The following is a 23,463-nucleotide window of genomic DNA, read 5'->3' as shown; positions in this document are numbered from 1 at the left end:
GCCAAGATGCCAATACACTGGTGGCAGTTCCGTCGCTATACATGGTGGCTCAGGTCCCCCAGGACCACCGGGCTCGTGACAACTATTATGGCTGTCACCCCCTGATGGCGGCTCTGGTTGTGGAATAAATGCAATTCTCTTTTACAATTCTTATATATACAGCTTTCCCCAAGGGGTATCCCAGGATCACCTTATGAAACAGCCAAAATAAAAGACACAAGGGGAATACAGCTGATTGATCTACAAAAAATATATATATATATATATATATATATATAATTGCATAGTGTAATATGGTTAAAATACATTTAAACACTGCAATGCTAGAAATGCACTCACAAAGTAGGTGGAAGTTAAATCCCCTCTTGGTGCATCCCTAAGATGTTTGGGGAGGTTTCCAATTATATCCTCCTGCTGACTACTCTGGCTAGAGAAGGGTACATTGGGCACACCTCATTCCGCCTGTCACATGGGGCAGGCTGCACCCTCCCCCTGTCTCCCCGGAAAGTACACTACTGCAGTGAAGCTTAAAATGAAATACAAAAATAATTTGGAGGTAAACATTCTCATTCAGCCAGCTAATTATGTACTTCTTTCCCAAATAAGCCAGGAGATCGTTTTTCGGGAAAAAGTCTCGCATAAACAGAAAGAACATTCGCTCCCATGAGCCAGGGAGAAACATTCATTTTTATTCGCACAGGAACTCCCTTCAGCTCCAGTTTAATTCATCATGGAACTATTTTGGGCTACAGCCTCGTGGTCGGCTGGTCAAAACTTTACCCGGATAGCGATAGATCCAAACAGTATTTGGACAACTTGGGCGCTCGGATCCGGCTATCTGGGATATACAACTTGTGGGGTTCCTGTGAAAATTGAATGTGTTTTGGGGTATTTTGTGTGTGGGTCCCTGTAACTGAGAGATAATTGAGTTACTGGTCTTTGACTCTATTATCTCCCAGACACAGGGACGCCTGGGAGGAGTTTGTATTGCAATGTAAAAATAATGTGCATAGTCACTGAAGACGGCGCTGACGGAGTTCCGGAAAAGTGGAAAGAATATCATTGGCGGTGAGACTTTTGTCCCTACCCGAGTAGTCGCCACAATTATTATTAAAGTATATGCAATTAATTCATTTGCATTGTGAGTATATTCATCCAAGCACTAACACTTTAATTGTTTAGTTTTTACACTGCTTTTATTACATTAATTTTGTATTCTGTAAACTCATTATGCTCTTATAATAGATTAATTGAATACACATTAGCTTTTCTAGCACAATTCTATATGTCTCCCACCTTGGAATTAGTGTAGGACCCACCGATATTGGGGTACTGTGAAGTAGTGATGGGCTTAACACAGTATGGACATATGAACTGAATCCCCATATTTGTTTTCTTAGATAGGCGATTTTAAGTAGCCTGATTAGATTATTAGTGTATTTTTATGTGTAAACTGTAACTTAATTTGTTACATGTATGAATATTGGTCACTACAGCAGCACCATTCCTGCAGAAAGCATGTTCCGGGTGTGCCCGCAATCCTACTAGTCTTTAATAAAATTATGGTGAGATCAAAAACTGACAAAATTACCCACTTAAAAATGAATTCTCTAATATGCCTTACCCCAGACACTATAAAACAGTGGAGGCCAAGAAGTTGATACCAATCTGTTTTGACAGTCTAACATTTGGCAAATCAACATGGAAACTGGCGATTAGTAACTTCTTTAGACCAAGTGCCAAATGTTAAGTGACAGACAGGATTCTCTGTCTTTCACGTTTTTATTTTCATTACATTTTCTCAATGTTGGACAGAAAGTCAAGTTATTATTAGTTAATGAAAGTATGCTGAGCTCAAACCTTGATAAGAATAAAACAGTGTTTACCGTAAATCCCTACTGAACTGCTCTGCAACTGCAATTAATATATAATTATCATATAAAAAAAAATAAAAACACAATTAGCATAGGCACACTTGTTTTAAATGTTTTTTTATTTCTATGACTCACTTAGAATATCACAGCTACCAAACATGTATGAACTCTTCTGCAACTGTCACTAGTCTAATACTATCCTTACCTTTTGTGTCATTTTACCCCACTCCCTCTAGCATGTAAGCTCATTGAGCAGGGCCCTCAACCCCTCTGTTCCTGTGTGTCCAACTTGTCTGGTTACAACTACATGTCTGTTCGTCCACCCATTGTAAAGCGCTGCGGAATTTAACGGCGCTCTAGAAATAGTATAATAATAATAATAATAACAAGGACATGACATATTATTATGATATTTATTTATTATGAATTTATTTACTTATTTGACACACAGATACATGCACTGGCACATACAGACAGATACATGCACTGGCACACATGCACACATACATAGACACATACATGTTATAATTTTTATATTTGCAACCCCCCTCCATTGTATGTCAGATAGTGTGTGTGTTTGACTGTGGGGGCGACAGGCTATTAAAATGCGGGAGACTCACAGAACTTCCAGGAGAGTTGAAATGTCTGTATTCAGGTTTATAGCCCAAGTTTTGAAGCTTAATTTGCAAAGATCTACTGTTTGAAACACAATAAAAACAGACACAAATGTATGGCAAATACATTAAAACTGAGTGAATACACTGACAAGCCTCTGTAGTGGTTATGATGTAGTGATTATGATGCCTGGAGTACCCTGGTGCCATCTCCTGGTAATATGGTAAACCCAATGGATTTCCCTCTTATCTAGGACCCCACTGGGTGCCCAGCCTCCACAAACGCCAGGTGACGGCCATACGGCTTCTACAGAGCTGAACTTAATGGTGGAGCTCTATTGCAAGGTAGCCTAAATATCTTGGTGTGTGCATGGTTACTTTCTAAAAGTATGCACTTATAGACCCCAAACACCATGGCCACTTTGACCCAATGAAGTGGTCATGGTGCTTGGAGTAACCCTTTAAATAAATAATTTTAAACTGGTACATCATGATTCTCAAAGCAACCCTTTTGCAACAGAAAAAGGATGTTGGGAGGGGGGCAGGGCCTGACCTGCATGGTGGCTAGACGCGTTCTAAAAGAGCTCCAAACTTTCACACTGCTACACTCGCATTCCTAGCCATTTCAGGCTCTAATTCTGCAGCAGTTGGTAACTTACCGCTATACTGCCCGGTCATCCCTGGACCAGCTGAAAACGGGCTTGATCTTACAATCCACAAAGGACGCGGCAGGGCCTAGTGTGGGTGCCTGACAGGAGAGACGACCGCTCTTCTGACCTGCCGAATGCTGGTGGTCCAACGCTAAATCCTGCTGCTGCCCTGTCTCCCCCCCCCCCCTTGGACCAGTGGGGGTGATCCCTGTCTGCACCTCAGAGATCTCATTGCACAAATTGCAAGTCTCGACGGTGGTGACATCAGGCTCAATAGAGCCAAGGGTTCCTGCAATGGCAGACGCCACGTGCGCTTTAGCTTCCAGTAGCCAAACTGCCGATACCCTTACCAAGCTGAATAACATATTTGAGAGGTTCTGGAGTAGGCTGTACGAGCAAGGAAACTCACCCAAACATCAAGAAACAGAAAGATCGCCCAAATGTTTTAGGCGATGGGAAGAAGGTGCCTGTAATCCCTGCAAAGGTCAGACATAAATGACGGAAACCCCCATGCTCCCCAACTGCCTGGACCACATCGAGACGCTCCTCGAGCTTTGGCCCTAGGAGAATATACGTGGGACTTCATGCACCTAAAGGAAAACTGATAAGGTTCTTATTGGCACTACAGGGATTAACCTCCCTCCACAAAGCTACATCTCCACACCTTCTCCAGTGGAATGAATTACTATGCCTATGGTTCAGGAGAGAAGACAAGCTGCCATCAAAGGGCATAGGCTGAGTTGCAGTGCTTTGCACTCACCTCCTGCTCAGTGCTTCATTTGCCCTCTGATCATTTTTTTGACATGATGTTGATTTATTTAATTGGTGTCAGTTGCTTCATTTTTATAAGTTTCATGGCGTTACGTTAGTCACTGGACCACAAATAGATTGACATAAAGCCTCTCAGGAGTGCACAAGCGTAATTACTTAATATATTTTGCCTATCTTTACTATCTTAGTGAAGCATTTATATTTGTTTGTGTGTGAAAAATGCAAAAAACAAATATGACCGCTAAATTTGGCCAGTGTTTGTGACTAAGTGGCTACTAAAAAAGACTGGACAGAGCTCACTTGCAATACCTTGGGTTGTTCTACTTTTGCAAATGGTATGGCATCATGGGGGTAATTCTCATTCCTGGGCTACCATACGGTCTCAAAGGCAACATAATCAATTTGGCAAATTTGAATGTGAAAAAACGGAAATGCAAGCACTATATTTGACTCTCTAACTTTCCAAAACACCATAAAACCTGTACATGGGGGATACATGGAATGAGAATGTTATACTTTGGATGCAGTATGCTGCAGGCAGCACTATGGACGCCTATTGCGTCCATGTGACTGCTCTGTCAGAGTGATCACATGGCCCGCGGGGACTTAATTTGTAGAGGGGGGACTGTCTGGGCTGTCAGACAGTCCCCCCCATACCAGGAGGAACACCGATCGCCTGCAGGGGAACAGCAGGGATCAGGTATGTGGGGCGGAAGGCGGGGATGTTCTACGCCGCCCGCCGGCATTTAGGCTTGGTTCCTTAAGGATGGCATGAAACGCTCGCCATCCTTATTGGGCTAACAAAAAAACTAAATAAGTGCTGTAAACCTACATGACAAAATTTGACAAGCTTTTTCATCTATTCGTTTGCATCTATTCATTTAAAAATGTGTCTTTACCAGCTTGTTCATCACTCTTTGCACTGCAAAAATAAAGAATTATATGGATAATATGGATCATTTTTTTAGTTTTTACTGTTTGCCCCACTCATTGCATTGTTGTTCTAAAATTTGTAAGCCTGAAATAAGTTGCATTACTAAAATCAATTAGTGTCCTACAACACATACAATTGCTGTGTAGGCTTTGCTAATGGTGGAAGTGTGTGTATCTGTGTATGTGTGCAAGTGTATGTGTTTAGTGTGAGGGTACATATATCTGTAACTGTACATGTGTTCTGATTTGCTTGTAAGATATATTAACCCCTTCAGGACCGAGGATGGTTCAGGACCATCATCGGCATTTTTGCATTGCCGACCGGTGACGGTCCTGAACCGTCCTAACGGTCCAATGTACTTACCCGATTTACGTTGTTCCCCCGGCGGCGATCGGCGTTGCTCCCATTGTGGGGAGACTGCCTGCAGCCCAGACAGTCTCCCAGCGGCGCATTAGGATCCCTGGGGCCATGTGATCGCTCAACAGGTGTGATCGCTCAATAGGTGTCAATGTGTCTGCCTGCAGGGGGGCTGTCTGTGCTGACAAGCAGTCTCCCTGCTAGTAAAAAAAAATAAGTTAAAGTTAATAATAAAAAAAAATATTTATGTGTATATATATGATATATAGACATATATTATATATACACATATATTATATATCCGCATAAACTGTAAGTGTATTTTTATATTAATATGTACATATATTAATATAAAAATACACTTATAATTAAATTACACACGTATATATATATATAATATAGATAATAACTATATATATTGTATATAAATATTATTATAAAATACAAATAATAAGTAATTTAAATGAAATAAAAACATGTAAAAATAATAATAAAAATTTAAAAATATATATATCTATATGAAATTGTATTCTAACTGTATTTTTATAGTAATATATATATATATATATATATATATCAAAATACACTTAGAATGAAATTGTATATATATCTATGTATATATAAATAAATAAAAATAATACGAAATATACATATGTCCATATACAAAATGACATAAATAATTATATAAATATACACGTAGACTTCAAATATATAAATATGCATATATATTTAAATTCTACGTGCGTATTAATGTAATATTTTTACATAATTAAGTAATTTTATTGATTGCAATTTGAGGGACCTGCCTGCCAACCCAGGCCGAAAGTCCAGAGAATTAAATTTGCTAGCACTATATTTTACCCTGTAACTTTCTATGATACCCTAAAACCTGTACATGGAGGGTACTGTTTTACTCGGGAGACTTCGCTGAACACATTGAAAAAGCATTGTTTACATTACAGCCTAGGAACACCTCTTGCGGCAACTCCTCGGACTGCCACTAGAGGTGCTTCCTGGGTCAGTGCTGCCCAGTTTGCAGCATCTCCATTCTAAACTTTCCCCATAGAGATGCATTGATTCAATGTGTCTCTATGAGGAGATGCTGATTGGCCGGGACAGCCTACAGCAAAGCACTGTGCTTAGCTGAGATCATCAATTCTGATTATGTCAACCAAGGGAGCGGAACCAGATGGGAGGAGCCCCATTCAACACTGAAAAAAGGCGAGTAATTACTACAGGGGAAAGGGGGCCAGGGGAGGTAAATAGTTTAACACCATAATGTCAGGAATACATATTTGCTTTCCTGACCCTATAGCATTCCTTTAAGATCAATCATGTAAATGCTGAATATGAGATAATCTTAACTACTCCATTCATGGACCAGCTAGCATGCCTTTACTCCATGTGATTGCTGTGCACATCATTGTTGCAATCATTTTGACATCACTATTTATTAGTGCATCATTATTGCACCTAGATCAGATTTTTACACTGTACTTACATGTTGGTTGTCCTTAGGGGGTTAAAAGGCTAAGCGATGCACATACCATGTCTAGTGACATATTTTTATTTTAAAATTGGTAGAAACAAATGACATTTGTTTTCAGTGCAACAGTATATAACATTTTTAATGACCAATTATCTTTGAAACCAACCATCTTTTCTTAGAAATTAGTACCCTTTCTTTCATGATGAACAATACATACAAACATGTAATTCCTTGTGATATCTGACAAGATAGATAACAAATGTAAAAAAGCAAAAGGATCAACTGAAGCACCTATTATTTAGATGTCATTCAAGATCAGTTTCTAATAATGAAAATTTTATTATCAAGTCTGAGCCAGACAGACCAAACCGTGTAGGTAAATATTCAATGGATTTAAACTTATTTTCTCAAAGATAAATTTAGGAATTGTTTCCATTATTGTTCTTAAGTTATGCCAAGAAGTTACTAATCACTAAAGTGGGAGACACTAATGTTAGAGAGTAGCGACTATTTCCAAATTTTACCAATCGCAATTGATAATTCCTAGCAGACAAGAGTTTTAATATCCCCTTAGAAAATAATATTAGATGTCCAAAGTCACTTGCCAACTCATTTCAGTGCTAGATTGTAAATTGTAAACCAGCTAGTTCACCAAAATGAAAAAAAAAAAACCCAAATAAAAACAATGACAAAAAACTAGCCTCAGCTGGGTGAAAAGAAACAAAACTGGCAACTGCAACTAAAAGCATCCAATAGGAAAAATGCATACTATGCATATTTAATAATATTTATACACTAAAGCACATTTTGAAGTATGTCAACTATCTAATAAAAAACAAAAAACAAACGGCGGAAGTCATTTTTAGGTATCGAAAGTGCATGTACTATATGTGCACTTTACGGCTAATACTGACGTATAAGTTTGAATAAATTTCTCCACCATTGCCCACCCCCCACCCAAATGTGTTATTCTATCCAACTCCAACTCCTGTCATTATGCTTGTATGTATCCCATTAACTTTAAAATGTCCTGTTGGGCTGAAGAGATGCAAAAGAGATAGGAAGAGGAACTGGAGACCCTTAAATGGTAAGGTAGGGGCTGGTGAGACACATAAAAGTTAGGGCAGGGGGCTGCAGAGACACATAAGGGGTTAAACTGTAAGTTGTATAGTCATACAAGGGGGCCAGGTAGCTTGAGAGACAAAATAGAGAGTATAGAGGGGGTGAGGGGGTGAGGGGGATCCAGGGCTGGACTGGCCCACTGGGATACCGGAAAATTTCCTGGTGGGCCACGGCACCTGGGGCCAGGCAGACAGCCCAAATCATCATGCTAATAATGTAATGTAAGCATTTTCCACTCGGAGTGTGTGCCAGCCTGAGTCAGTCTGAGGGGAGTAAAGAGGGATGAGCAATGGGCTGGTGCGGCCGCAGTTAGGCTGCTGGCGGCCGGAAGGAGACTGGTCAGTGTCCCTTTACAATGCAAATCAATTTCGGCCGCATGCCCCACCCCGAAGCACCGGCTCCTGAACATAGCTGCGCCTCCCACACACAAGCCCTGCCTCCACACACGTTGCTGATCTTGCTGGAAGGAAGAGGCTACCAAATAGCAAAAAAGTGAGTGAGCTTGTGTGTGTGGCTGCTAGTGAGTTAGCTTGTATGTGTGTGTGGCTGTTAGTGAGTGAGCTTGTATGTGTGTATCAGTGAGCTTGTCTGTAGTGAACTTGTCTGTAGTGAGCATGTGTGTGTGTGTCAGTGAGCTTGTCTGTGATGAGCATGCATGTGCCAGTGAGCTTGTCTGTGTCGAGCATGTTTGTGTCAGTGAGCTTTTCTGTAGGGAGCATGCATGTGTCAACAAGCTTTTCTGTAGGAAGCATGGGTGTGTCAGTGAGCTTTTCTGTATGGAGCTTGTGTGTGTCAGTGAACTTGTCTGTAGTGAGCATTTGTGTGTCAGTTAGTTTGTCTGTAGTGAGCTTATGTGTGTCAGTGAGCTTGTCTGTAGGAAGCATATGTTTATCAGTGAGCTTTTCTGTAGTGAGCATGTGTGTGTCAGTGAGTATGTGTGGGACAGAGGGCTTGTCTGTAGTAAGCATGTGAGTGTCAGAGTTTGTCTGTACTATGTTTGTGTGTGTATACCAATAAGCTTGTCTGTGTGTGTCAGTGAAATTATCTGTCAGTGATCCTATTTGTATGCATCTGTGAGCTTGAGTTTCTATGTCAATGAGCTTATAGATATCAGTGAGATTGTGTGTCTATGAGGCTGTGTATCAATGAGCTTGTGTGTGTCAGTGAGACTGTCTGTGCCTGCATGTGAGTATGCTTATTGTGTAATTACATGTTTTGCTCTGAAAGGACCAATATTTTATATTAGAAAAAGAAATATATATATGAACCAATAACATGTAAGGCATATATGTATATGTATGCATATATGTATATGTATGCATGTCTTGCCATCCCAGGTGATTGAGTAATATATACACACACATATATAATGAGTGAGCTATATATAAATAATATGTGTGTATATATTATTCAATAATATATATATAATGTGTTTATATATTACTCAATCATCTGTGGTGGCTAGACATTTGTATTATATGTGACAATACATGGCACAATTACTTATGGGGCTGGCATAGATTTTTCCCCCGGACTGCTTTGTATCCCCAGTCAGGCCCTGGGGGGGGGGGGGTGTATAGAAAAACAAAACATTCCATGAGGGTGCCTATGTTCAATTCATACCTAACTGCTATTTATCCTAGGTCAAAGCAGGATTTAAGTTGTCCAGAGACCTAGGCTTGGTGCCAGATTGGAGCTCCCTGCTATATAATAACATGTGATGTAGGAAAATATGGAAATAAATCATCTCAATGTTTGGTAAATACATATAATACAGAGAACTTTTATAATGATATATGTAATGCAATACATTCCACAACAATGATACAAATCCACAACACACAGAATGTAGCTAAATCAATCCCTTCGCTGCTAAGGGGTGTGCAAAAAAAATCAAAAAACAACCTTCAGAATCCTAGAATTTTGGGGTTCCTGAAAAGTAATGTTTATATGTATTTTTTTATTTCAATAAGCTTAGGTGTTAATCATTCATTCATTATTTAATGAATACAGAAAAAAAATTGGATGGACAAAATAACTAAAACAAAATAATCTACCAAATAATGAAGTTACAGTTTAGGAAACAGTGTTATAAATAAATAAATATATAGGTATTATATAAATTATAATATATGTTGTCACATTACCATGACATTGTATCAACTATATCAGGCTGATTGCAGTCATGTTATAAACACACACACACACACACACACTTATACATGCACACATACACACAATGATACGCACATGTATATACATGCACACATACAAACACTCTTGTGCACACACACTTACTCACTGATACAACCACCAGAAAGATAAACAATACAGAGTATTCTGTGCCAAGTTCTACACCAAGGAGGTACAGGCAGTATCCTGGTAAGTGACCCATTTCAGGTTAGGAGCCACATGTGGCCCTGTAGTACTTTGTTGTCCTGTTGGGAGCCCTAACTGGATAACATTGGCTAGTATCAGGGTCCTTCAGATCAGTTGGGAGCTTACCCAGCTCCCTCACGGGCAGCAACACTGGAGATTGTGATATCATAGATCTAACTTCCTCCCAGTGTTAATTTGTTACTTACTATGGAGCTGCGGAGGACTCTAATGCTGGAGTGTATTGGGAGCCAGAGGGTATATGAATTTTTTTTATATCACACCCCCCTCTGGCTTCCTCACTACACTTGCAAGGGCTGGTATAGAGGTATGACTCCCACACTGCACAATCTATGGCATGGTATGGAGGTATGGCTGTCTATAAGGGGTGGGGGAGGTAGAGGGTAGATGCAGGGAATATATTTGTGATGCTTACTGTGGATTGAAAAGGTTGCTGTTCTATGTATGTGTTTATCTTACTGTGTGTCTATTGGAGAGTGTGCATTTAACTTTTTGCGTGTGTACTGTATGTCTGACTGTGTGTCTGTAACTGACAGTGTGTGTCTGACGTTGTGTATGTGTGATTGTGACATTCTGTATGTGTGTCCACCAATATGTATCTGTGTGTATTCTGGAAATTGTATGTGAATAACAGAGTATATGTGTTTGTCTGTGTGTGGCAAGCAGCGTGCATATAGTTGGAGGGACCTGCTATTTATTTTTTTAGATTTTTGATGGCAGTCCTGCTCAGTGCCACACATAGACCCATATTCTCAGGCACAAACAGATACACAATGTCAGAGACTTATATGCACACTCACACAGACACTGAAAAATCACATACACACATGTACATGCTAAGAGACACTCACTGACACAAACATAAGGGGACAGTAGTCACCATCACTGGGGATGGAAGACAGACAATATGTGTGGGTCCCCAGATTCCTTTTGTGTTTTGGTCACCCTGTGTCCATTATTGGTGCCGGGTATGTTGAATGTATTTCTTGTCTGTGCCTCTCCCCCTCCCTCTTTTTCCTGTTTTATTGTTTCCCCAGCAGGGACACTGCCAGACCAGTTTAAACTAGCTGCCCTGTCCCTCCTCAATCTCCCATCTGCCCTTGCTATTGTCTGACCCCACCCTTCCTTGTTCTATAGTACTCTATGCACCCTATTGTATGTAAATGAGTCTGCTGGGGGCTTAAAATATGTGTGCTATGTCTATTAAAGGCAGTTGTTGTTTAAACCCTCACCAAGTGTCATCTGGTGTTTGGTTAAGGGTGGAAAAGGCCCTCAGTGATCCCAGTCAAGCCTCAGTGAAAGGGTCTGAAGTGCTCCAGGGTCCCTGATAGCCACGAGGAAGCAGACATGGTGGAGGTGCTCGTTTGGAGTACTGGATCTCTGTCACACATACAATGTCAGAAAAACACACACTGTCAAACAAACAATGAAACAGGCACATACAGAATATATGTATTCCCGTAATTGTATGGCTGCCCCCACATAGATATTTAGCCTTGTGGTATAGCTGTGATATGTTGCAACCATCAACAAATCACATGCTGCTTCCCTGCTTTATTGTGATTTAAAGTGTAGATTCATATTGTAATAAAGCTAAAAAATCAGTAAGATAATTATGTTCCACAGCTTCTCAGCACAAATATTGCTCTCCCCTCTGTCCGCTCCCCGTCATAAATCTGCTGAACAGTGGGGAGATCAAAGACCTCCCTCACTGGCCAGCCAATTCTCCAACTAAGGTGCATAAGTGACCACTGATTATTCATACAATAATGCTTCATTGATTAATTAGGTGCAAAAAGATGTGCAAAAAAATCACCAAATCTTGTAAAACAATTAAAACAGTGTACAACTATGTTACAATATATATCATGCAAATATATACCACTAAAGGTGCATACATAACCATTAATTTTTCATACAATAATGGTAGGTAGATTAATTAAGAGCAAAAAGATGACCAAAAAATAACCAGGTCATTGGACTTTGCATCCCGGAATCTGCCTTGAGTGCTGCATAACTTTTTTAACCTTTTCTGGAATATAATAAAGATTTTAAACAAAGAGTTCGGCTGGCGGCGAGTCTTTTGGATCCCACATTCACAAGGGCCTGATCCTCCCTGAACCCTCTAGTTGTGAGTGGTACTATAACCACTCCGTGTTCGTGGTTTTATTTATTTTCATTTTATCTTAGCTTTTGATATATGACAGTGTTGCACTAGGACGGTTTTTGCAATCATCGAATGGATAATCTGCCGGTATATTAGTTCTGCTTGTTAATTGCTGGAAAATCACTCATAAGATTTGGTTATTTTTTGCCCATCTTTTTGCTCCTAATTAATCTGTCTACCATTATTGTATGAATAATTAATGGTTTTGTATGCACCTTAATTGGTATGTATTTGCATGATATATATTGTAAGATAGTTGTACACGGTTTTAATTGATATTTCACACCAATTTAGTGGTTGATTAATTTGTTTTGTTGGCAAGAGATATATCACAAGATAACTGTGCACCGTTTTAATTGATTTTGTGCACCAATCTATCTTATCTGAATCGCCATATGTCTGAATCATGAAAAAAAACAAGACAGACAATAGACAAACAGTTTTGTTTGATTCCTGATTCGCAGTTTTGCCCATGGCATCCAAAAAAAGTTCTAATCGATGAGAAAAAAGATGATTGATAGTTAGGGGGCAGTTACTAAATGTTGATTTTATTCACAGATCAAGCGTAAACCGACCAATAAAGGGGGATAAAAAGGAGTAGCAGTAAAAAAAAAAAATCTATATTTCTATATCACATAATTATTATAACAAAATGTTAATATAATAAAATATAGCTCTTTTATATTTCTTTAGTAAATATATAATATAAACATGTAGAGTTTTTACTGATTCTCTTTTTTTCCCCTCTATTGGTTACTTTTTCTCACTTGACCTGTAAACCAAATGCGCCTACTATTTGAATGCCTGGGACTTTAACAGACATCGGCACTCCAGATGTTTTGGACTGCACCTCCCATGATGCTTTGCCAGCATTATGGGTCTAAGAGCATTATGGGAGATGTAGTCCACAACATCTGGAGTGCCGAAGGTTGCCTATCCCTGAGATAGAGGATGCAGAAAAGGAGGAGGTTCCATTGCAAGACAAACCTATTCGTGCTGTGTATTACTGGCAGATAGTGGTTGGAAAAGGCAGGACTGAAAGAGGCATTAACCCCTTAAGGACCACACTTCTGGAATACAAGGGAATCATGACATGTCACACATGTCATGTGTCCTTAAGGGGTTAATGAAAGCAGCACAGGAACAGGCACTCAGCACCAGAAGCGGGGGTCTACCACACCAGGCAACACCCAAGGTGCAGATTATGCAAAGAGTCCTCTGAGACAATCCAGCACATAGTAGCCAGATTCATGATGTTAGCAGGAACAGGATACACTGAGAGACACAACCTAGTTGCTGGGATTGTGTACCAAAACATTTGTTTAGAATATGGGCTTGACCTTCCTATGTCCAGATGGGTGATACCACAAAGGGTAGTTGAGAATGACAGGGCTAAGATCCTGTGAGACTTAGAGATCCAGACAGACAAGCAAGTACTGGCCAACCACCCTGACATCGTGGTGGTTGACAAAGAATGGAAAACTGCAGTCGTGGTGGATGTGGCAATACTCAGTGACTATAAGATCAGTGTGACAAAAAGGGACCTTAATGTGGCACATGGCACAAGACGCAGAGCTTCTCCTGCAGCTGGGCCAATAAACAGATTGTGTTACACTCTATCATGCTGAGATATCTGCCTGGATGATCTAGATATGCTGTTGTTGTCAAAGTGGACTTGCAGATGGGGGAAGGGAAGTGTAGAGATTATGGTGTAGTTTGTATATCCTGTGAAAAATATAGACAGTTGCTTACATCAAGTCTTTCTTTAGTGCTTACATCAAATCTTTCTTTACTGTCACTATCCAATGATTGCTATAATGCAATTGCTCATAGGAGAATCGCTAGCAGTTTTTAGTTAGATAAAATATCATACGATACCTTGTAGTAACTGGAGAGATCAGGGCAGTATATCCTGCATTGCTGGTGGATAAAGTGACTCCAAGCCCAGGTCATAGCACTTAGTATAGCGATGAGCGGTGCAAGTTAATGCAAGTACTCATGGACGGTTTCAGACCTGTTGCGCCTTCGGTAACAGTCAGTATCGTCACAATCAGAATGAAGGAATATGAGAAGATGGACAAATACCAAGAACTGAAAGAGGAACTAGAAAGGATGTGGAAAGTGAAGGCAGTAGTAGTCCCTGTTGTGATAGGAGCACTCAAGGCTGTGACTCCCAAGTTGGGGGAGTGGCTTCAACACATTCCAGGTGGGACATCTGAGATCTCTGTCCAGAAAAGTGCAGTTCTAGGAACAGCTAAGATACTGCACTGAACCCTTAAACTCACAGGCCTCTGACCCGAGAATGAGGAACAAATATACCACCCAGGAGGGCTGAGAAAATCAATTATTTTCATGAAGGTATCTGCACTCACAATCTTCAAGTTAGCTTTCTTTATTTCTTCATGTTGAAGTAAACATAATTCTGTACATAAATATCGATGTTCAGTCCCCGGTCGGAACTTTCCTTGGGACACGTAAATATCCTGTCCTAAGGAAAGTCCCAAACGGGGATTGCAATGTCGATGTTTATGTACAGAATTGTGTAACTGGTATTTAAGACCACTATCTGGCACCCGGCATATGAAGTGTGTGTTTGACAGGAGTTCCAGGAAATAAATATATATATAAAATGTGAATATTAGAGTTAAGCAGTAAAAAGTGAGAAAATGTCTTATATGTGAAACAACAAAGATGAAGCAATAAAAATTACAAAAGCAATAGAAATGAATGGTGGACTTTTATCTCTTTTTCCCTAGGATTCTGCCGTTAGATGGTTACTTTCAATAGCAGAGGCTTTTGTGGATCCAATTTTATGACTGCAAACCATGAATAGGAACATTGCTTGAAAGGGGAATTATTCTTGAGTTTAGAAAATGGCAGAACAATGGCACAACACACATTGGCAAATTAAAATCACTACGAAAAACTTGCTGAGATGAAAAAGAGAGACAATATTAAAAAAATGGAAGCGGAGGTCGTTAGACCTCAATTACACTTTAAATAAGTAATCTAACCAGCTTAGTTAAAGTAAGAGATTGTGTTGCTCTGACAAGTACTTTACTTGGCCTTTGAAATTATGAATGCTACATTTTTACTGAGTGCTAAATTAAGGACAAATTGTGTTAAATTGTATTAAAAATAAATTAAAGGATTAAACTAAATCTTTTACATGTAGAGAATAAAAGCCAACTATGTGCAATTGTCATAATTGTAATTCTTTTGCTTGCAAGATATTTTGTTAAAATTTAGTTAATGCAGATTTCTCATATTGGTTTAAAGGAACACTCCAAGCACCATAATCACTACAGCGGGCTGCAAGTTTTGTAATCAGACAGTTCGAGAACAGTTTGAAAACTTACCACTAGGTTCACTAGGTGCGCTATGCCGCATTCTTTTACGCTGGAAGCTCCTGCATTGAGATAAGCCTGACACTGCAAGGAGAAGCTCATTAGCTGGAAATGCTCAGTCAATGAGCCAGCCATGCATGGCAGAGATAAACTCAGTGGAGCTTATGGAAGTTCCTTGCAGGAGTTCCTGGCCACATATAAGGCAGTAACAGGGGTCTCGCGTGACCCAGGAAGTTGTCAAACTATTCTCAAATTATTTGATTATTTATCTGGGACAACCTTCCCTTCTCACGTGAGTTTGCCATGAGTTCCTGGAGGAACCTGCTTGCCAGCCTCCTGCCCGCAGACTATGGAGCCCTTTTTATGTAATGTAAAAGTCTCAGTTTGTGTATTTGGACTATATGGTTCAGGAACCGAAAAGCCGCGCGAACCGGAGACTTGAGCTTGTTAAGCCTAAATGCTACTTTGTAGCAATTTCCACCGCAGTGTTCTAAGTGTTCGTCTCGGTGGTTGCATTTCCTATGGATGACCACAAGGTGGCGTTCATCTTGTTCGCATGAACACAGGCAGCGGTGATTGGTCGTCGAGTTCATGGAACTATTTTCAGACACTGAAACTCCCGAACATGATCACTTGTGTTCGGTTTTATAACACTTAGGAAGACATTGTTTGGTGGAAACTTTCCCATGGACAAGGGAAACAAGCTCCAGGGTAAGAATATTGACTATGTTCGGTAGTTTGTTCAGTTTTAAACTACCAAACTAGCCCGACCACTAGCCCTGATCTTGTGGAACTGTTTTGGGCAGGAGTCTCGTGTGCGGTCAGTCAAATTAAGACTTCCAGGAAATTCCCAAACCCCTGAACCGATCTGGGTGATTTTTGGATATGTTACCCAGATCGGGGCTATCAAGGGATGTAACTTTTCTTTATGTTATGTAATTTTAAGGTACTTTTTGGGTGTTTGTGAAATGTGTATATTTTGTGCCTGGAGATAATTGAGTTTTGTACAGTTCCTGACTCAATTATCTCCCAGGCAAAGGGGAGGGATTATCCTGTTTTCTGTGGGAGTGTCATGGGCATGCTCAACTGTATTTGAAACTGTATAAAAACAGGCCATCTGGCCAGATTAAAGGTATTCCAGCTTGTATTCCCAGAGCTATGTGTCGTCTGGTTACTGGGAGTGGAGAGGGTTAATCACGAATCACTGTTCCAATGTGGAGGATTCAACGAGGAAAGTCCTTGTAAGGACTAGAGCTCCCAGGACTGAGTGTCGTCCAGTGCCTTGGGGTTGCTAGAGTGAGTTCCCCATTCGACTCCAGGAGGGAGTGGTTACAGGACCCCAGTCAAGCCACGGCGACTGTGGGCAGAAGTGCTGCGGTTTGTCCCCTGTTCCAGCTAGGAAGCAGTTCTTGGTGGAGGTACCCAGTCAGGGGTACAGGGAGCTCCGTTACATTATCCTGGGGGCACTCCTAGCACCATAACCACTACTGTAGGCTGTAGTAGTTCGGTGTCTGAAGTGTTCTTTTAAAAGAACACCTCAAGCACCAAAACAACTATATCATTATTTATTGGATTTGGTGTATAGACCCTGTCCCGGTAGTTTGTGAAACATGAAAATTAATATTTCTGAGAAACAGATTGGATTAAAATTAAAAATGTGCAGAACCTCAAAAGTTCCTAAAATATGTATCTAACAACGAATAAAATCATTGTCTAATACTTTATATACACTACTAAGGTCAAGAACAGTGTGAAGTACACAAGTTGACAGTGAACCTCTTTCCAGACAAGGTGTGGTTGTTAGAGTGACAACTTACAAAGCATATATATCTTTAAGGTTCATCCACTGAAGTGAGAATTTAAAGTGAATTTAGTAGCCAAAATAGAAGCATAGCTGTTTGCATAAAGTTTGAATTCTCACTTTAGTGAATAACCCTGTGTATTTTGCCAGCAAGTGTCTAATCTGCGACTGGTCGGACTTTTTATTTTGAACAAATGTTATTGGTGGCCAGCCAACAAAAAATGGAAGCCAGCAAACCATTTGGTAATTAGTAGCTGTCATATGTTAACAGGTGTTAAATAATAGCAACAGCTTACAGTAGTTAAAAATAAGCCCTTAGTAAATATTCCAAAAAATAACTACCTCTCACTAGCATGAAAAACATTCAATATACACAAATTTTCATTAGAATTTGCAAATTTTCTTTAAATGTATTTAACCCCTATGTACTTTGTGCTACTGTTGTATGTGGTCACGATGTTCTTAGTTCACAATCCATATAATTTCTTCATATTTTTAAAGAGATAAAAAAGGCTAACATAATGGACCTAATTACGAAACTCCTAATGCAGATTGTGTTTGTACTGTATATGACTTGTATACACCAAAAATCTGAAAGATTAATGATTTCTATTAAAAGTTTCTCTCCCAACCATTTGATGCGTTTCTTATAAGGAGATCAACTTAACCTTGTATCATATTTCGTCTTTTGATTCTGTCATATTATATAAATGTAACCTACTAATTAGTTGGATTTCTTGTCTAATAACGTTAGACACTACCAGTGTAGTACCTTTTAATATTTTAGAAAAAGAAAGTGTTAGAAATTTAGAAAGAAAATTGTGATTGAATTATTTCCAATGCGGTTTACGTATTTATATATGAAAATATTGTTAAAAGATATGTTTATGTGTTACATTCTAAAGTTAATTTGCCCCAGAAACTATTAAGATATCAAAATTAACTCACCATTGAAAATTGCAAACCATTCGTGTATATATGTATGTTATATCAAGTGAAATATATTTAACACACCATAATCTATTAAAGTTTGTCACAATGCTACTTACGTAGACATATTCTTCATTTGGGGTTTTCTTCAGTACTAAATAAGCCAGTGAGGCTTGAACTATACTTACAGTTTCTTTGTATCTACGTGTACAAACAGCTGTTTCTATTTTTCTATGCGAAGCAGTGAATTCAATGGTTTGATAGAAAACCATTGTATTGGGCGATTGCTGCGCATGTACCTCATATCCCCAATGTTTTTATATGAGAAGCATCTGAGTCAACAAAAGTCATCAGGATTGATGACTACATAGAAGTATCTGCAGCAAGGAACCAGTCTCAGTGATGGGTTACTGGTTAAATTAAAGACCATTTTAATTGTCATTGTTTGTTTGTTCTTCATTTATTTAAAACTAAAATTAAAAATGTAAAATAAAAAATTAAATTGAAAAAAAATAAAGTTTTTTTTTCCCTTCATTTATTGATAAAGAGGAAGACAACCCCCATGGTTTAACAACATGTCAGAAGTAAAATATTTCTTCCTGACTCCATGTTATTCAACATGAAAAAACTAAATTTGGACAAACAAATACAAAATCCTGATGCTAAAGCAGTCTGAGGCCCCAGTAATCAAAATACAAGAACAAACTGAAGTTAAAAAGACATGTTCATGATTAGACTGATCTTTCAAAGATATTTACAGGATCTGAAATAGTAGGATATAAGCAGAAATACAATTTTTGGTATATACAGTAAATATACCTATAGACCTAAATAGACATGTATAAGTAACTAACAACAGTCAAATACTGTTTCTGTGCATTCATATGGAATCTGGTGGCTTCTTGACAATGCCACTAGGATGTAAAACTGTATTTATGTCTACATGCCTCCCAATCATCCTGATTTTGGCAGGACAGTTTTGATTTTTGGATTCTCATCTGGGCTTGTTCCCTGGTGCCCCACTTTTGGCACGAGCACCAAGCTAAGGGCACGAGAACTGTGTAGAGAGCACAGAAAAAGAGCTCCCTTCAAGGTCTGCCGTCAGTGGGCGAGCCTGCTTGGTGCATTCATAATCAATATATACAGGAGCACTTAAATAAGTCCAGTCAAGAATAATATGTAATGTGGGTTAACCATTACCACTTTTGCTTAAAGCAAAGTACAAGCAGAAATCAAAATACCAACTGCATACCAAATAGCAAAAGTAAAACAATACTTAATTATTAATTTAATTCAATTAATATGTATATATATTACATGTAAATCAAAAATCAATATCCTAATTATCAAACAAAGGGATTTCAGGAAAGCAATGCCTTCAATGTGTCCTCAAATCCAAGTAGGATTGAAGCAAAATGGAAGATAAGAGAACAAAGAAATGGAATATAGTGTAGTATTTGGGTTACTGGTAAATATAAATGAGATTTACAAATTTATGGAGCTTATGTGTAACGCTCAATTGTTGATAAGATGGAAACAACTGCAGATTTCTGAGTTTGATAATGTTTATTACCTTAAATAAAAAAGATAATCAATTTGAACTGTCTCTTTAATTCCTGGCAGGTTATAACCAGAAGCGGTGTTTGAAGTTGTTTTAGGATAAGGTAAATTTAACACAACCCGCGAGAAGTTCCAAATTAGGATGCAGATAATTAATAAGTAGGTGTTGGAAACAAGATTATGAGTTGATGTGGAGCAGATAGCGAACCACTTAGATTTAGGATGGTTATATATTAAGTTTGAGCCAATCTGGTTTACTTAACTTATGAAGGAGTGATAATCCAAATTGGTGATAGAGATTCCACAGAGATTCGAGGTTGCAGCAGGCAAGAGAATATCCAAAAACAGTCCGAGGTCGTAGGAGAGGAGAAGGAGGGTAAATGATTAAACAGTCCGGGTCCGATACACAGTAGAAGTAAATATTCAGTTTGAAGTTCGCGGGAGCTTTCGAGTTGATCCAGCACTGTGGTGTTGACGCGGACTCTCTATGAACCCTGGGAACGACCACGTCATAGGAGGGGGAGTGGCCGCGCTCCGAGAACCCGGAAGTCCACGGTTAGCGAATGCCGGAAGGTCTGACAGAACCCCCCTCATAAGAAGCAGCCACCGGATGCTGTCAACGAGGTCTGGATGGGTAGCGAGCATGGTACGCGTTGATAAGTCGACGAGCATGCACCGCGGAGGACGACACCCATGAGTCTTCGTCAACTCCGTAGCCCTTCCACCGGACAAGATATTGTAAGGAACCACGATGGATTCGTGAGTCGAGAATCCTCTGAACCTCGTATTCCTCTTCACCTTGTACCAGAACGGGATCAGGAGTGGTATGAACATCCCTCATGAAAGGGTCGGAGTGGTGTGGTTTAAGCAACGACACATGGAAGACTGGATGCAGTTTCATGGTAGGTGGAAGTTTCAATCTAACCACGTTTTCGTTGATGAGTGACAATATACGAAAAGGGCCAAGGAAGAGTGAACTTAGTTTCTTTGAGGGACGGTTGGTAACAATGTTTTTTGAAGAGAGCCATACAAGATCACCAACCTTGTAAGTAGGGGAAGGTCGTCTACCAGTATCGAAAAACTTTTTCTGAGCAGATGATGCATTTTTAAGGTTATCACGTAACCTGAGGAAGAGGGCAGACATGAACGAGTTATGGTTGGAGACGTATGGATTAGAAGAAGGAAGTCCTTGATCGGGGAATGAAGAAGGATGGAATCCAAAATTTGAGAAGAATGGAGTCATTTTGCTACTAGTGTGTACCGAGTTGTTGTATGAGAACTCTGCCATTGGTAACCACGTGATCCAATCATCTTGTAAATGAGAGCAATAACACCGCAAGTATTGTTCAAGACATTGGTTAACTCTCTCTGTTTGTCCGTTGGTTTGAGGATGATAGGCTGAAGATAATTTACGTTGAATGTTGAGGGAGGAACACATCTCATTCCAGAATTTGGAGGTGAACTGTGTTCCTCTGTCTGATATGATTTCTTCAGGAAGACCATGGAGTTTCACGATGTTGTTGATGAATACTTTTGCAAGTTCAGATGAAGAGGGTAATTTCTTTAAAGGAATAAAATGGGACATCTTGGTGAAACGGTCTACCACCACCAGAATGGTGGTATGATGTTGAGAAGGAGGGAGTTCTACCAAGAAATCCATTGAGATGGACTGCCAAGGTCTTTCTGGAACAGGTAGGCTCAGTAATTGACCGAATGGTGGATGATGGTCAGATTTTGATCTCAGACAGGTTGGGCAGTTTTTGACATAAGATTCTATGGTTCTGTCCTGGCGAGGCCACCAGTAATATCTTTTAGACAGCTCCAGTGTTTTTCTTGTACCAGGATGACCAGCCAGAGGGGAATCATGAATCAAGGAGAGTATTTTATTCCTAAGCAAGGGAGGAATGTATAACCTGTCTTTGAAGTAGTACAACCCGTCCTTTTTTGATAGATTGTCTTGCTTGGGAAGTTCAAGATCTTCTTCTTTAAGATGTTTAATATCATCAGTTAATGACGAAATAATACCTATGATTTTAGGAGGTTGAGTTTCGTTTACAGGAAGATCTTGGTGAATTCTGGACAGGGCGTCTGCCTTTTTATTTCTGGATCCAGGTCTGTAGATGATTTGAAAATTGAAACGGGAAAAGAAAAGATTCCAGCGTACTTGTCTGGCAGAGAGTGTTTTGTTGGAATGAAGATATTCAAGGTTCCTGTGGTCGGTATAAACAATTACAGGAGTGCGTGTGTCTTCAAGTATGTGACGCCAGTTTTCGAATGCAGCTTTAATACTTAATAATTCTTTTTCTCCTACAGGATAATTTCGTTCAGCAGGAGACAAAGATCGTGAAAAAAAAGCTACTGGATGGAGAGGATCTTGAGGCGTTTGGTGTTGAGAGAGGACAGCCCCGATAGCTGTATCAGAAGCATCCGTTTCCATGACGTAGAGAAAAGCAGGATTAGGTAGTTGAAGAATGGGAGCACTTGTGAATCTCCGTTTTAATTCATCAAAGGCTGCTTGAGCCTCTTCGTTCCAAGCAAAGGACCGTTTACTGCTATTGAGCAGGTTGAGGGGATGAGCAACCTTAGAGTAATTCTTAATGAACTTCCTATAGAAGTTGGCAAATCCCAAAAAACGTTGTAAGTCTTTAGTATTAGTAGGAGTAGACCAGTTGACAATGCAATCTATTTTGGAGGTATCCATACTTATTGAATGAGGGGAGATAACATATCCCAAAAAAGTGATTTCATTGACTTCAAATATACATTTTTCTGGTTTTGCGTATAATTTGTGTGTTCTTAATCTGGATAATACCCATCTCACGTGTTTTCTGTGTTCTTCAAGGTTGTTGGAGTAGATGAGAATATCATCTAAGTAAATGATGACACAAACGTCTAGGAGATCTCGGAAGATATCGTTAATGAAATGCTGAAAGGTTGCAGGGGCGTTACATAGCCCGAAGGGCATGACAAGATATTCGTAAAGACCATATCGGGTTCTGAACGCCGTTTTCCATTCATCATTGGCCTTGATTCTAACAAGGTTATATGCCCCACGAAGGTCAAGTTTAGTGTAGATGGTAGCTGTTCTTAATCTTTCAATCAACTCATTGATCAGGGGAAGAGGGTAACGATTCTTAATAGTTATTTTATTTAAAGACCTGTAATCGATGATGGGGCGTATAGTCTGGTCCTTGTTTCTCACAAAAAACATGCTGGAAGCGGCTGGTGAACAGGAAGGTCTAATGAACCCCTTCCGGAGGTTTTCATCTAGGTATTCCTTGAGGGTTTTTAGCTCTGATTCAGAGAGGGGATAAATATGTCCAAAAGGGATAGGAGCACCAGGAACAAGGTCAATCGGACAATCATAGGGTCGATGAGGAGGAAGTGTCTCTGCTTCCTTTTTACTGAACACATCAGCGAACTCCGAATAGCTGGAAGGTATAGTGGATT

This window comes from Pelobates fuscus, chromosome 3 (genome assembly GCF_036172605.1).
Source record: "Pelobates fuscus isolate aPelFus1 chromosome 3, aPelFus1.pri, whole genome shotgun sequence".
NCBI classification, from domain to species: Eukaryota; Metazoa; Chordata; class Amphibia; order Anura; family Pelobatidae; genus Pelobates; species Pelobates fuscus.
The sequence above is the reverse complement of the archived record's forward strand: the minus strand, read 5'-3'. Positions refer to the sequence as shown.